General features: G+C 36.3%; 1 long non-coding RNA gene across 1 annotated transcript; it reads left to right on the top strand.

The window, feature by feature from the left end:
• Window positions 1-275: 275 nt before the first annotated feature.
• Window positions 276-14,343, top strand: LOC149088720 (uncharacterized). Its single transcript, XR_016195413.1, has 3 exons — window positions 276-406; window positions 7,013-7,157; window positions 14,294-14,343. It is a non-coding gene; the product is annotated as an uncharacterized LOC149088720 (long non-coding RNA).
• Window positions 14,344-14,708: the final 365 nt, after the last annotated feature.

Here is a 14,708-nt window from a genome sequence, read left to right as displayed (position 1 = left end):
TAGGAAAGCGAGGTACAAAGTAACCTTTGTCATTATAATGCTGGGATTTCTTCTATTATTAGTTTTAGTTCTTTTTTATGGCTGTTGACAAAAAATCCACGTTTTTCTTGAATTCTTGTTTTGGTAAATTTTTATTTCCGTCGACGTTTCCTCGTTAAATTCTATTCTTTCCTCTAGTATAAAGAGATAGGTTTTTCTGTCTGTTTTATTTTTTTAAATATTTTTTGCTCTAGTATGAAAATTCTGCACAGAATTTTCTCATAATAAAAGTTGCTGTTTCACTGCCTCCATGGACATAAATTATTGTCAATATCAATCTTTAAATATCATACAAATTGATTCAAAGCAAGCGCATAAAAGCTTTTCGAACACGCAGAGAAAATGTCGAGGTAGCGGATGAAGAACTGTACGTACATTTTTTGCTCGAACTAAACTCAAATCTTTAATTATTATTTTGTATACTGTTGATGCATGCAATGTTTTTCGAAGTTTCTGTTTTTTTTAACATTCAGGGACTTCATACAGGGTGGTTCAGAAAAGACTCCCGAAATTTCAAATGACATAATTTGGAAACAATGATAGATGGGAAGATGAAACAAGTTGTTCGTTGTAATAGGCAGGCGTGTAATTTCAAATAAGACTGTTTGCGAAATTACTTACAACTATGGATATAATAGGTAGCCACCACAGTCCCTTAAGAATGATTAACATTGACTGCCTGATTTGCATAAATCTGTTTCGAATATTGCAATTTAATCTTTGGAACTATATTTTGCTCCTCTTTCTTGAAACATTTCCAATCTCCCTCTGATCTCATTTGTGCAAACCATAATTCTATTATCATTCGTTCCTTTTTTTAAAAACAAAATTAATTTCTTTAAAGCTTTAAGGAACTTTTGACGCACCCAGAATTTATATGAACACCAAAATCCAGGCATATTTTTGTCACTTTCATTTCAATACTTTCCGATATACACCAATTCGTAAGAAATTTCGTAGGGAAAGCTTACGAGTTGCATGTACGATACAACAGTAGTAGTATCATTATGTAAAAGATTCCAAAATTCCAAAAACATAGACTCTGAATATCATGATTTAATTCAAGTACACTTCGCCACAAATTTCTCCTATCCTCCAAGAGTATGACGTAGATATTGAAAATTCTTTGAATATATGCAAATGGGAGGTATTCAAAAAAATCATAATGACGTTACAATAACGAACGAGGAGGAGAAAATGCTAATGCTTTTACTCCCCAAAAAAATATTCCACTGGAACGCTAATTGGAATTATTCAATTAGTAGATGTTCGCGTGAAACAGTAAAGAGCCTCTTTAATTGCTTTCTGGAGCATGCATTGAAGTGAATTCGTCGTAACAGTCGGCACCGATTCGAGTTAATTTTAGTTAGCTCGTGTAAATCTGGAAACGACGTTTCACTCGAAATCATTACAAAGCTAGCGGAAGGATATGGCTACGATATCATGATAACGTGTGCTAGAGACATCAAACTGATTCTAATGAATCAATGGAGCAGATGAAGGTCATTTGTTGACGATATCCATGCACGCAAAATGCCATTTCGTTCTCAATCGATAATGTCTACAATTCGGTATTTTATGGGTTTTTGGTGTTTCCTTTTTCTTTCTCACAAGTAAATCCAATATCAGCACAGACTGCAATCATTTGTTCCGAAATAAAACTAATAGCAAAAAGCAATAACTTGTACGGGCTGATTCCTTTTGCAATACCCATCACATTATAATGAACGTAGTTGCATCAACGGAATCACATTGATATAGCTATATGACCTTACTTACAGTGTGGATGACATTGGGTCAGGGGGAGTAGCGATCATTTGTTGTACCTACCACCATCCCCAATGCATTCGACAGTACAAAGCCGTAACAGCAAAAGAAACAACGCAAACAGTGGACAAGATGACCGTAATTAAAAGTGTGTGGAAGGACTATACGAACGCCATCCAAAAAAGAGTAATAAACTGTATCCACAACTAAACAGAAAGCAAAGCGATATTGCTTTGTATTGTATCGCCGTGTTGTACACCAATAATTGAATTCGACATTGTTGAGTGAATAGATGACGAAAATGAATACAATAGCGGGATAGTGGGTAATACAAACGAATAACTGTATTCAAACGTATAAAATAATTATATAAACTTAAAACTAATGGTTGTATGTAAGTAAGAAAAGAGGGGGCCACACTACAATCCAATAACTCGTACTGCAATGTTTACCAAAAGTTCAAATACAGTGAAATCTGTGTTTAATGATACTGCCTATAATGATAAACCTACCTATAACGATATTTTCCTTTTACCGGCGGAATTCCTATTCAATAGGGAATAACGCAAATGCTCAAACTGTCCACAACGACAACCTGTCTATAACAATATTTTTTCTAGGTCCCTACAGTATCGTTACAGACAGGTGTTACTGCATAACCCAATAATTGTAATCAAATATGAACCAAATAACTGTATTCAAATATAAACCAAATAACTGTATTCAAATATAAACCAAATAACTGTATTCAAATATAAACCAAATAACTGTATTCAAATATAAACCAAATAACTGTATTCAAATATAAACCAAATAACTGTATTCAAATATAAACCAAATGATTGTATGCATTTACAAACCAAATAGTTATATTCAAATTAAACCACCTAACTGTATTCAAACGTATAATAAAAATGACACAAATTACAAACCAAATAACGGTATTCAAATATAAATCAAATAGCTATGCTCGATTTTTTTATGCACCACCTAACTGCATTCAAACGCATATTAAAAGATGACACAAACTTACAAAACTATAACTGTATTCAAACGTAGGTAAAAAAGATGGCACGAACTATGAACTAAAATTACCACTGTGTGCATGTGGGAATGTGGTAGAAGCTAGAATGAATAAACCTGTTCAAGGCTTCAGTGAAAAAATGTACACAAATCAAAGACTAATTACTGTATTCAGAAGTATGCGAAAAAACTAGAAACTAGAATATTTATACACATACCGTAGAAATAACTTCACTCAAAAGTGTTTGAAAAAACGATACAAATTATAGACACATGCAAATAAATATATTATTTATTCAAAATGGGCATGCATATCAGAATGGGCATGCATATCAGAATGGGCATGCTCGAAATCAGTGGTGTCATATTTGGCCTACTTAAGGCACGGTCCTGTGATATTGTAGCAGGAGCCATGACAGATGGTTTAGGGGCCACAGAGAGCCAAGGGAAAAAATTCAAAGAAAAAAGGAAATCAAGCTTTTTCAAGTTTAACACTATGGGAAAAAGAGACAGAAGATACCCATGGATTCAGATCTATCTAAAAGCATGGACTCAACGGGGCAGGTTCCTGTTGGGGACGGGGGGGGGGGTCATGCCCATGGGAGCCTTCATGATGAGATATGGTGCTATAATTTTCGAGAATAAGGATACTGTTACTTCCAGCTACGTACGTATGGGGGCTGAAAACACCACTTTGCCCTTGGACTCTTGACATTAAGACAGCCCTGCATAGAAGATTGAAGCTCATTGAACACTTGCCCAGGGGTCTGGAGATCACCATCGATTGATCTAGAGCAGACATCCTCAACCGTGGTGCTCCCTGAACCCCTAACAGTGCTCAATGCTCACGTTAGATTTCGTGCTCGCGAGCAATTGTGATCAACTCTCCATTCAAATACACTGTAAAAATTGCATTCTGGAATTAAGATTATGAATATTTCAAGCATACGGTGCCGTGAGGCATACACTCTCAACTCATGACAAGCTGGCCTAATGTGGCCCTCGGAGTAATATAATGTTGCCCGCGACCTCAAACCTTGATTTTGGGAAAATGAACTAAGCAGCACATTTACAAATCACTTAAGTGGCCAGCGAGGCATTTCCAGATCAGTTACGAGACCCACGCCATATTTATAGATGGCTTAACTGATGGCTTAATTGATACTTGTGGCACAGTTCCAGATCATAAAAGCCGCCGCGGCACATTTACAGATCTTCTAAGCTATCCGCAGCACTTTTAAAGATCACTAAAGTGGCCCTCAACACAGATCCAGATCACTTTAGTGGCTCGCAACACATTTACTGATCGCTTGAAACATCCGCGGCATATTCACCGATCACTTGGGTGACCCACTGCACATTCACAGGTGAATCAAGTGGCTGTCGAGTACTTGAGTGACATGTTTTCAAACCAATAAAGTGGCCCGCACTCTTTTAAATGCTGAGCACCCTTGCCGTAGGGGGTGCTCGTTGTTTAATGATAAGTATAGGCAGCGCTCTCGACTCGAGAGAGGTTGAAGACCCCCTGATCTGGAGTCTCGATCTTGTCTTCAGTTCCTCGATGTTGATTACAAGGGAGGTGGAAAATTTCTCTTTGACACACAGTAAAACCACGGTAAGTCGATGGCGTAAGCAAAGTTTCAAGTGCAATACTATAATGATCGTATAAATGCAAAATAACATCAATCAACATGCAAATTGAAATTGTAATAATAAGAAATTTATAGATTACAAAGGGAAAAAACTGAGTTTTTACCTTTTCAAAATTGAATCCTACGGTATCAACTTGAGAATACATAGGTACACTGAAGATTTATACCAATTTCGTTCTAATTTAGACTGATCAGTGTAAGAATAGTTAATCTTATCTCCAGCAAATTAATTTTACAACTCATTTCAATTTAGTGCTTTGAATTCTTCAGAAATAATTCATGGTACAAACATAAGGTTATCTCGAATACAGGGCCCGATTTCGACTTTCGGGGGCAATGGGCAGGACAAAGTCGAGATTATAAAGCGTCCTTGTTATGAGAGGATAAATCTGTGGTTTGTCAACAAATACATTTTACACAAATTTGAAGTGCGAGCTTCGTTTTAATACACAGGCTTTTGTGGTAGATTTTGAACATATGACAATGCTGTTACCAAGCAAGCTCTTTCTTTAAAAAAAGTGAGAGCCATAGAAAAATCACCTATTCTTCTCTCTCAAACATTCCATAGCTACGAGTTAACGGAAATTAGCGACGAGTAAACGAGGACTTGATAACATTGTCGTCTATGAAAGCTGGACGGGATCGAAGAAAAATGACGACTTATTAGGGTGACGAGGTTTTGCTGTATTCCCCACAAAAAGGAATAAGGAAACGGGGGTAGGAGTTAAATTTCTAGAGATAGCGGTGGTGGACATAAATAACTCCACCTTTGGCGCTGGGGGAGGGGGTGCCCAACGTTACAGGTGGAGTCGACTGGTCTAATGTATTTGTGTGTGTATATAAATTGACATCACCATCATCGTGTCCCCCCCCCACCAGCAATAATGACCGTGTCCTCCCCACCTGACTTTCAAGTCTTTCTCCTCCGAACCATCGTCCAATGAATTCCTGATTGAGATGAGAGAACCTTGCATTTGCTCAGTGTGGCAAATTGATATGTCGCTGCCAAATATGTTTGGCGAATTGGTTTCAAATGATAAATTTGTGGAATAGCCAAAATCTGCATCCAAATAAACCTCTTTTGTTACAGTAAAAAAGTTTTGAATGACACCAGTCGCAAATAAACATTAATTATGTGGTGTTTGTGTTACATTTCATGAGTTGGGTGCACCTTTCACCTTTCCTTTTTTACAATATATGTAATACTTTTTATTAAAAGCACATAATCATTTTCAAATTAGTGATATTGTAAGAATCAAAACAATTTATTTCGCTGATATAAAACTCATTAGAGCTATATTGTCATGATAATTATCATACACTGAGTACCTAAATGTACTCAGGAGGAATACATAAACGTATTTCCTCTCAAATGATGAAGTACGAGTTACGAACACAAGAAATACTTCAAGCGGATAAATATACACAGGATTATTTTGAAAGAAATATATTCCATCTCCTATTTATTCATTGGAGGAAATTTATATTAACCGGAATTTTTTTTTTTTCATGTTTTCGCCATTACAGCATAATCAGCGGAATTTAGCGGAAAAGCTTTTTCGCTGGGATCAGCGTAACCTTTTGTAGCGAAAAAAACCCACTCTGTGCTCTTTCTTTACCTAAAACATAAAACGCCCTAAAAATAATAAAAGGGGGGGGGGATTTTATGCCAGAGCACGAATGTGAAAGAAACGGAGGGAAAAACTGGAGAAAAAACGAAAAATAAGTAGTTTCACGGCAACGTCGTAAAAGAACTGAAACTAATAATAAATAAAATTTCCAAGAGTATAATGGACGAAGGTTTTTGCTTTGGCGTCTTATTTTCTATCCGCCACATTCAAAAAAGAAACATTTTACCTAGTTTTTATCTTTCTGGATGAAAATTCCAGAAAATCTGAGGTTTCCTCGACACTTACGAAGTGATTCTTTTGCATATGAGCGAGCGAGTTCTGTGAAAATGGGAAATAAAATTATGTATAAATTTTAATGAACTAGTTCGCAATGGATATGACCAAAAATTTCATCAATTTCCTACTTCACAAAGTTCTGGATTTTTTATCATTATTTAAAACATTTTTTTGTGCAAACATAAACTCTGTCGAGTCAAATTAATGTGACCACTAGCTTATATCCAGGAAAACGGTTTTGCACATGTGCAGCCCGGGCAGCGGCATGGTGTTCCTTATAGGATGTTGGAAGGCTGACAAATCAATCTGTGGAGGTTATTATCATTTTAATTGGCAAGCATTGAAATATCAAGAGCAAAACAATTTTTGAAGAGTAATATTTTACAAATGAGGTAGGTACCTTTAATGTGTCATTACATGACGAAAATGATTATTGTCAACATATTAAAAAAATATGAGATGGTGCTCTACATGGGACATATTGTATTTATGTGATTTACATTGATTCGAATAGTATAAAAATGTCATTTATACTGTTTACCAACTTGCTTTTTAATCATTGTTGAATGAAATAGTTCTCCTCTCATGATACTTCACTCTAAAAATGTTTTACGTCATTGTTAGCTTCTGGTAACCCTCATTCTCGCACACGCATTTCCAAAGAACTCGCACTTCTGTTTGAGCATCTTGTTGGGAGGAAGTAATATTGGTTTCGTCAAAGGCGGCGGTGAGCTGAAAAAGTCTGAAGGATTATCACGAAGACATAAAGGTAAAGTTTTTAAAATCTGGTTCGAAAGCGTACTGCTCGCTTTTGATTCAGTTAGCCTCATTATGATAGACGCTATAGATCCACTATGGAGCTTCCCGTGAGAAAGTCTGCCCTGGGGGCCCATTAAAAATCCCAGTGCAGGGGCTCCTGCTGCTGGATGTTGTGGTGATGGCTTGCAACGTACGCACGGATAAAAACCGGAATTGCCTTTGCAAAAACATGATATCAACAACAGGCTGAAGTAAAGAAACGAAATAATGTAGATGACGTCTCTCGTCAAATTGGAACTGCTACAGCCCGCGGATAATTACGAAATATTTAATTATACAGACCCGCAAGAAAAATAAAAAGCGGCAGCACAGCTGTAAGTTGTTCATAATTTGTTTCACGTTATAACTGGTAGCATATCCGACCCAGGAAAATCATACGGCGTAAATTAGCTCAGAAATGAAATTGTAGAATTTTGAAGGAGAAAAAAGTAATAAGAAAAAATGAGGATTTCTCCTCACTGTGTCTGCCGTAAAAAATAAGGTCTCACAAGCTTTTATAACGACCATGGCCTCCACATCCTGCCGCAAGATCCCCCGGGCTGGGATGTTTGGTGGGCCCTCAGACCAACCTTCCAACAGCCCTTCTATATAGTAAACTTGTAGCTTGAAAAATAAAAAAATGACAAGAATTGTCCGAAGCACCCGGGCTGGAGCAGTGTCATCCCAACCCTTGAGGAGGGTGGCATGAAATTTGGAAAACAGTGAAATTTTTTTTTTACCTCAGGAAAATTCTTTTATAACGAATTTACAATCTCACGTTTGAGGAAAAAAATGCGCGTGTTCGGAACACGTAATCAAGGGACAGGCAAAATTACAACCAATAGAGGTGAAGGACTTGTGACTTTCACAGTACATTTAGCTAATGTTACAGGTTATGAGCTAAAATTTAAATGATTGCATGATATGTTCATAAGTTACACCCAAATACTTTAATGTACGTGTGAATTTTTTGAAATTTCATCCTACATTTCGTCTATAAAATACCATAATGCAAAAAATATATGTGATAGACCTTAGATTTTGGTTCATAACCTCAACAATATAGAAAAATATCATATTAAAATTTTGTAATGGTACAATAAATATAGATTATATAAATTATGTGAGTCACAAACTCAAGTAAAATGACAAAAATATCATTTTCCGTAAAGCACATTCAAAGTTTTTATTCACGGATTACTTGTATTATAAAAGCAACACTAAAGTGGACGTAACTTCAGTTCTGAGCATCATATAAACAAAACAAGGCTTGTGTGTTTAGGAATCACAAACAATAGTGCTTTTATAAAAATATATATACACAAAAAATAGCGCTTTCATATAATCATTTTTTCTCCAAAATGACGTTTTCAGCGTAGTCAGATACCTTATAATGATTATAATTGTGAAAACAGATTTTCTGTTGATTTCACTATTCGAGTCCCTCAATCAGCCAATTTTGGGAATGACCAATTCGCAAATATCGATCACCTTACCACAAAAGCAAAGTTTGAAGGGAATAACGATCATTTTCATAATTATTCAGAATAAGCAAAAACACAGAAATAACAACTTTTACTCAGGAAGAAATAAGAAGTTTTTTTTTTACGTAGAGCTTTTCTTCGGAAAATCTCAGCAAGAATCCGATTGTCAAATGGTCAAAAGAGATATCGAATAGTAAGAGAATCACTGACACAAAAGTGTGTGCGAGAGATAATGAAAACGAAATATAACATTAGTTATTTCTTTCCTTATATAGAAGAATGTCATTGACACGATCCGAATCAGAGAGAAAGAGATATAATGACCAAGGTGCCTTTCATAAGAGTCCAGTCCAGTCCAAGTCAGTAGATAAATAGTTTGCCGCGTGTGGGTTTCTTTGTTCCTCGCATTAACTCCTCCTGTGTCTGAAAACTTTTTGCCATTATTTCGAGATAAGAGAGTCTTCTATTTCTTCCATTTTCTTTTCAACGATCAAAGATTCGATTCTTCATATACACACACACGCGAAACAAACAACCAAAACAACACAGACTTTAGTTTTCTTGTATGATGACGATTCCGTTGTCCCAAAAATTTTTTATAAATAAACGTTAGTTCTTAGATTTTCCGGGGAAAAGTTTGTGTTTTCCCAGTAAGGTCGTGATAAAATAAGGAACAGGAAGAGACACACAAATACTCTTGAAACACCAAAATAAATCTTTTTAAAAGGAATAAAAAATATTATATCGAACGGAATATAATGCGTGAAAGTTTGTTTTCTAGAATCTTCGACGACTGGAGAGTGAGAGAGAGAGAGAATTCAAAAGATACATACGACAGAGAACGAGAGAGAGAGAGAAAAAGAACCAAGCCATTTCGACTTTGTATTGAAAAGTTTTCTGAATTGGTTGACTTAACAAATTGTGAATGTGTTCTGTGGTGAAAACGTAGTTTGGAAAGCAAAGTAAGAAAATAGAGAGACAGAACATTTCTCATTTCTTGTTCGCCTTTTGAAATTGGGATTGGAAATAAGGAACGAGTTCACAATCCGGAAATAGGAATAAGGAATCGACGAGAAAAATTACAAAAAAAAAGGAGAAAGTGACACAGAAATCTCTCAAACGTGAAAGACAGATTCAATTTTTACTTTCTGTTACAGTAACTCCTTCTTTTTAACTTGATAGCTTTTGTTTCGTTCCGGAGACGTCTAGAAAAAGTATTTGTTTAAGAGTCTTGTGTATATGTTATCTTTTGGATTGGATAACATTTCAGAATAAATTCCCGGAAGTCCAAAAAATTCAGTTATTCAAAAAATATTCAACAGTCTTAAGAAAATTAAAACCGTGAATATTTTTTGAATACCTGTGGAACTAAAAACTTACCGTTTTTAGTTCCATAAAAGATTGAATTGTTGGTTAAAATTACCTAATTTCTAAAAAAAAATTAAGAGAATCAAGAAAATTTAAAAAAACTATAACAATCAGAAGTGATTTCGTTTCAGAATTTCAATCATGCGAAACAATTTTTTTCAGATTTTTTTCCCTTTAAAATCTTGATTACACTGTAAATGCCTTTTTTTTTTCTCTACCTAATACCCATTTAAAATAGAAATAAAGGGACTTTTACTTCTCCACGGAATAAATTTACATCACTTTGCTTTTTACTTTAATCAGGACCAAGCGGGAGAAATATAAATACCGGGGGAGAAAAAAATACGGGAATGAAGAGATAACGGGAAGAATCTCAATCTCCCGAATGTAACATCCAAAGTTTGTTTGTGACCTTTTTAAGGACTCCCAGTTCGGTAATTTATCTCCTGGGGGTGTTTTTACTCTACTTTTTTTAACATCGATATTTTCTCACTAAAAGAGGATACTTATGGTCTGGAATTCCAAAAGAAGCGGGACAAAAAAAAGGGGACAATTCGGGTTGAAAAAATAACGATTATCGAATTGTTGTTGGAATTATTCTGATCCGTATTGCTTACTAAAAGATAGTTGAGCATTTAATATCTATGGGTGTGAGAGGAACGCGCACAAATCACGGGAATATTTATTACAGTTTCAATCCTTTGGAATATCGTCTGGGAAATATATGTACAGGGTGTCCTGTAAGTGCTAATGCGACCTTTATCAACCGTTTGTCGTCGAGGTATAGTTTCGATTTTAAAAAGTACTCAAAAGGAACGTTGCTGCCCTTTATCTTCTGAGGCCAAGGAAAAAAAAAATCTATGGTGCAATATTGGCACTATATTTGGATTCGAATATTGGAGAGAAATTATGAAAGAACAGAAAAAACTAACGGGCAACTATCCTTTCTCTCATTTATTCCGTCCTCTCCCAACCTTTTTCCGTTTTTGAATTCTGATATCTCCGCCGATATTGCACTTAAAAACATGGAATGTTTTTTTGCTGGCCTCAGGAGATACGGCAACAACTTTGTCGTATGAAGTTACAGGACGGGGGGGGGGGACCGTATGAAATTTAGATTTTTTATTTTGTGACACACTGTATTATTACTCCGAAAACTGGTTCAGGGTAATTTTTAAACGCCTTTTGAGAATTTTTTGAATTGAAACTATACCTCTCGACGACAAACGGTTGATGAGATAAAGGCGGCATTAGCACGTACAGGACACCCTGTATATAAAATTGATTTTCTTTGCGTGTGTGTGTTTTCTATACAAATTACAGTTTTAGACCTTTGAAGACCGGACACACCCCGTTTCCCATCTCAGAGAGATATCGAAGCGTTCCCGAAGGATAGGTGTGTCCGGAAAGTTTTATTAAAAACAACATAACATGACCACCTCAGACGAAGGCAGCAAAATAAAATAATTTACATAAAAATTGATCGTCAACTCCTGAAGTCATATAACAAATAAATAAAATCTAAACAATCAACTCCAATGGGCAATCAAAATTATAAACGGGATTATAAGATGGTGGTGTATAGCCGTCTATCCCATAAGAATATAGTAATCGTCAATGGATCGAATGATTGCCGATAATCTTGAATTATAAAATTTCGAATCACGGTGAATTAGTCGCAGTCATCATCGTCTTGGCCGCAAGTCGTTACCGGAATCGTCACCGGGTGAACTAAGATCAGCACAATTCACTATATAGCCGAGTAAATCACACTTAATTCGTCCTTGCCATCAATGACTTGATTTATCTCCCCCTTGCGGGTGAACTTGCTTGTGTTTTCCATTTATCGGTTACTTTTGTTTTGACGCCGACGTGGTCGAAGATCATATTTCCTCTTAAGATCAATCACTGGGGCTCTTGCCGGTTTGAACTCGTCATCGCTCCCACCGCTCAGACGTGCACTTCCAGTTTTCTTAGTGTGTATGCGGTGTAAGTTGCTATCGAACAGTTTTAGACCGATCTCCACCAAACTTTGCAAATTTACCGAACGGGACCCGATTTGAACGATTTTCAAAGTTCGTGAGAGCTGAGCAAATGCCCAAAATGAGCAAAAAAACTGTCGGGAAACAGTTGATCCTGGGCCTCAACAATCACTTTTGGAATACTTACTTAGGTTACCGTGATTCCCAAACAAAGTGTTTGAGACACGTTCACGATGCTTTTATGCCAAGAAAAGCATCAGCTCTTGTTAAAAAAGAGGAAATCTTTGGGACCTTTTTGAAATTTCCGTGTGTGTTCAGCAATTGAACAGAAAACTACGAGAATCTCCATCCAAAATAAAAGAGCTCGTGAGGTGAATGTATCGACTACACAAATCGAAAAAATAATAATAAAACGGGAAATTGAGTTCAAAATTCAAAGGGAAATGGGAATTTCTTCGGAACTTTTAGTCGAAATTTTTCAGAAACCGTGACAAATTTGGCTTTTTCTTTCAGGTGCCGGTCAATATAAAACATTGGTATTTTAACGGTTGTGTTTGCCCAAGACTCGCGTCCATTCCTTAAATCGACTCTTCGGGCAGGACGAAATCCGATTTAGCACTTTGCTTCTAGACAGACTGTATAGAATTTTCATTTGCCGTTTGTGTTTCTCATGGAACCTTGACGGCTAACTTGTTACTCTCTCGGGTTTCTTGAAACATCGAACGAAATTGAATGTGCTTTGGGGCTATTCAGTCTGGTATAAGTCAGGAACAAAATATAAATTTTCAATTTACTACTGTGACATCACGAAGGAGACGGGTGGAGTGACTTGAATTGAAATGTCATTTGTTATTGTAATTGATGGATTTTTCAAAAAAACACGGTTATATGAACTAATGATGAGAGATTATTCATTCCAAAAACAAAGTCTGTACGAAATTATTGAGATTTTCCCACACCAATGTAATTTTTCACGCTTTGGTGCATGAATCTTTACATCGAGATCGATCAGAGATGCAGCGAAATATTTATTTGAAATAATTATATCTCATTATAAAAAATAATGAGTCTAACCGAATTATACATGGAACTTCCAGGCTGTTAAGCCATGGTCCGTGTTATTCACACTCTGATGCCTCACCATCATTTGTTGCGAACATCTTCGAAGGTTCAATAACGTGTAGAAATACAAGCGAGAAAAGCTTCTATTTTATTGAGAGTGGAATAAGTGAGTTTTTAATATATATTCGGAAGGTTTATTTCGCATTTTCTCTTGCAATGAGTTCGATTGTTTTCTTATGCAAGCAAGCTTACGTACCCCAACTAAAGATTTTCCAAGGCCACCCCCCTCCCCCCAATATTATTGCGTGGATTATTTGTAAATAACACCCTCTCTAAAACATTGGCTGTTCCAAAGCAACGCTGACTGACCGCATAGGAGCGTTTTAGCAAATAGTTTGCCCAATAAAAATGCGTACGGATCGTTTTTTACATGATTAAACATATTACAGTATACAGGCTGTTTCACCAAAATTGGCAATAATAAGTCTCGGAGTCCGAACCGACTTGGAAAAATATTTCCTGAAAAGTTTAAAAAAATCACGAGTTTTGACTATCAATATCTCGACGAATTTCGATCCAAATTTTACGGTTTTTCCACATTTAACGCTGTTCTTTCCCAAATTTTGATTTACATAAACGGTCTTCCTAATTCCATCAATTGCCATATCAGACTCTTTGCAGATACCAAACAGTGCACAACGAATCCGCGACCAAGCACTTCTCTCGAAAATAACTCTAAATAAAATGCTCGTCCTGGCAATTACCCCTTAATTATTCAAAAACAGTTTTTATGAAACTTACTTCGCAAAAAAGACTTCCCCTCGATTCTTCTTATTGTATCAATAATTCTCTAATATCAACGAGGTTTCCTATTATAAATATGTGGGTGTAATTAGACATCTCTGCTTCCAAACATATATCATTCCTGTACTCTAGTATGCCTGTGAAATATAACGCCCCATATTCTCTTTCCAATATAGACAAACTTGAATCTATTCAAAATAAATATTCCCGCCTCATTCTAAACTGTTGGTCATCCTCCGTCTCCGTTACTGAACTTATACCTGAGACACTGGTCACTATCGTAGGGAATCTCAATTTATATAATATTTATCAATAAGATTATCCAGTAATGACACACATTTCTGCAGAAACGCAATCAGAGTATGATTTTTATTTCTATTTACAATGATATCTATTTCTATTTACAGATTTTCCACTGCTAAAGTAGCAGATCTGCTCATTGTAGTTGCCGCTTTTTTGTGACATGAATAGAGGAATGAAGACCTTTCATCTAAACGAGAACGAACACTATGACGGCTGGACGTCCAGTCCCCTCAGCAGCGTAAGCTGCGGAACAAGAATCTGAACTGACTATGTAAACATGAGTGGAATGTCGACATACTAGGCAACAGAAGACTCTCACCGAACTTCAAGGACGCTCCTGGTGCCTGGTCGACGGATGCTGTATGCGAGATTTCTAAATTGATCATTGTTATTGGGCCCGATTGCCCTTAATCTATCTCTATGCTACGATATTTAATAAAAATTTGCGGACACATCCACCCTTCGGGAACACTTAGCTATCTCTCTGAGAGATGTGAAGTGGGGGTGTGTCCGGTCCTT

This window comes from Pholcus phalangioides, unplaced genomic scaffold, assembly GCF_987345545.1.
Source record: "Pholcus phalangioides strain wild (caught in Gottingen) unplaced genomic scaffold, Ppha-v1.0 ptg000003l_1, whole genome shotgun sequence".
NCBI lineage: Eukaryota > Metazoa > Arthropoda > Arachnida > Araneae > Pholcidae > Pholcus > Pholcus phalangioides.
The sequence above is the reverse complement of the archived record's forward strand: the minus strand, read 5'-3'. Positions and strand labels throughout refer to the sequence as shown.